The sequence below is a fragment of the Halichoerus grypus genome, chromosome 12 (assembly GCF_964656455.1).
Source record: "Halichoerus grypus chromosome 12, mHalGry1.hap1.1, whole genome shotgun sequence".
Lineage (NCBI taxonomy): Eukaryota > Metazoa > Chordata > Mammalia > Carnivora > Phocidae > Halichoerus > Halichoerus grypus.
This window is the reverse complement of record NC_135723.1, coordinates 76,326,731-76,329,271: the sequence shown is the minus strand read 5'-3', so window position 1 is coordinate 76,329,271 and position 2,541 is coordinate 76,326,731. Positions and strand designations below refer to the sequence as shown.

General features: G+C 36.8%; 1 pseudogene; it reads right to left on the bottom strand.

Moving 5' to 3' along the window:
* Positions 1-802: 802 nt before the first annotated feature.
* On the bottom strand, positions 803-1,439 carry LOC118536255 (ADP-sugar pyrophosphatase pseudogene; annotated as a pseudogene).
* Between the last annotated feature and the right edge of the window lie 1,102 nt (positions 1,440-2,541).

Sequence of the window (2,541 nt, the reverse complement as noted above, 5' to 3'; positions counted from 1 at the left end):
TTTAATTGTTCAAAAATGAAGTTTGATGGCAAATAATCATCTAAGCCTGGTAACATGGCATATTGTGTTAGATAAACAAATGAGTAGAAAAAAGTGTTAAATCTAAGAGGCAGTTCCAAATGTCATTCATAGGTAGCTTTCTATGGATTAAGGTCTCAAAGGTCTAACTTGTCTTCAAGGCTTCCTATTATAGGTAAATGTTTTCTGTTGCCCATTGCCAGCATCCATGTGTAAGAGGTTTGGAATATGTGTTTACTTTTATATACCTTCAGAAGATGCTAGTGACTTCTTCCATTCCCTCAAGCTGCAAAATACCTCTCTGCCTTAAAACTGGGTTCCTGGGTACCTTTCCTATACTCAAGCTGATCATAGGGCCCTGTTCCCATTCTTCATCAACTTTATTTTAAGCAAAAATCCTAGAATGACACAGGTGTCTCTCATTCCCATTAACTTCCCTTTCACTTCAGAGACAGTACACCTCCTTGTCTACTAGCAACGAGTATCTTTCCCACAACGGCTGTTTTCATTGCTAGCTTAGAACTGAACCAGATTTGACAAATAATTTCATGAACATGATCTCATCTTTTTTTTTTTTTTTTTTTGGCTTCTTCCCAGCATCTAATATTTATGTTCAGTCATTGTTTCAGACACTCCACTTGCGGATTTTTTTTTTCATTCTCTGTTGCTTTAATTTTATGAAAAAGTTAATTACAAATCTACATTAACCTAAGCTGAATACAAAGTCTTAGTGAAGGAGGTCTGGCGATCTCCTTTAGAAAAACATGGCCACTGTCTTTTGGCCTTAAAATTTCAGGAAGGACACTTTACATGGCTTTGTGTTTGCATATGTCAGTAGCAGAGCTTAGTAACAGATACTGGCATCCATTGTCAGGTGTTCTTCAGCTACCAGAGCATCAAGTCTTTTTAGCAGATCATTTTTTTGGTAAAGACATCACTTCCACAAAGTCTCCATCCCCGGCTTTGGCTTAGGTCTTACATTTGCAGCATCATCTCCATTAAGTCACTGTCACAAAGTGTGTGTACCTGGATCCATACATTCAGCTGGAGAATAGTCAACATCACTTCATAGCCAGTTTCTTTCTCAAGTTCCGGAAGAGCAGCTGCTTCTGGGTTTTCATTAACATCTACGAGACTTGTGGGGAATTCGAGGCATTAGCCTCCCAGTGGCAGGCAGAACTGTTTTCCCAGAATAGCACATTCATCATAAACAGTTCTTTGCAGTGTGAGACAACTGCCATACCATCAACCAACTGCCCTCTCCTCGCTGTACTTTTCACAGTTGCCCAAGTTCTAGTTTTACCAGTAAGATCCATGTACATTGTTTTTTTGAGCTTGACCCATTTTCCTTCTGAAATTAACTCCTCTGAAATAATAGCCTGTTTGGTATTTTCAGAATTGGTTGGTTCTTGGTTTTTCATTTTCCATTTTCCAGTCTTCACCATCCTCAGGCAAGAAGTTCATGACCAAGGTTTGGGGCAAAGGCAAAGGTGCTCCTTTGGGAAAGAGAATGAAAAAAGAAAGGACGAGCCCGAGGCAACAGTCTTGGAAGACTTTCACAGCCCTGCCAAACCATTTTAGTCTTCTCTGGAATTGTAAGACAATAATTTGTGTTCTTTTAAGCCACTAAATCTGTGGTAGTTTGTTAGAAGAGCAATAGGAAACTTACACAGATGGGAAAGGACATCTTAAGAAGAAGAATCTGCAAAATGCAAAGCCCCGAGGCATGAGCTTTTCAGAAATGAAGGGAGGTTTGGAGTGTTTCGAGTCCACAGTCTGGTATAAGAACAGCCGAGGAAGAAATTCATACCAATTGAGATAGGTAAGGTTACTTAAAATCAGACAAAAGCCTTCTGCATTTTTAAAGCAGATTTCTACCTTATAAAATAATTCTGGCACTAATGAGTTGGAAACACTGGAGGTATAAGACCAAGAGGTTTTTTATATTCTATACGATTTTACCATATCCTAGTCATATTAGTCCTTCACAAATGCTTAAATTAGAAGAGCACAAGAGGAAAGGTTTAGTTAAATCTAATAATGTCTTCTATCATGTTTTTTTCTTTGTTCACAATGATTCCTTATTTCATCTTCTTATAGGAATGAGCATAAAAAATCATTACAATAAGAGTAGCAGTGTACTGTAATTTCTCCTAGGTACCTTACCATACGGTACCTGTCTCTGTTATTTAATTTAACTTGATCTGTTGAAAATCAGGCTTGTAAGGGCTCATATGTCATACTAATTAAAATGTCATATTCTTTAAAGAATCTAATTCCAAAGAGACATGCATCTTTTAATAAGAAACATTTTCATACTCTACAACTAAGAAGTAAAAATTCAAAAAGTGTCCAATGAACAAAATAAAATGCATGTTAAAATAATACTGATCATTAGGCAGATCATTTTTTGCCGATTCAAATCTTTGGTTTAATAATTCATTTGTCTAGGAAAATGCAACTGACTTTGGATGAATCCAATTAGGTATTTAGGAAAATGCAATTTGTCTACCTATAATAATA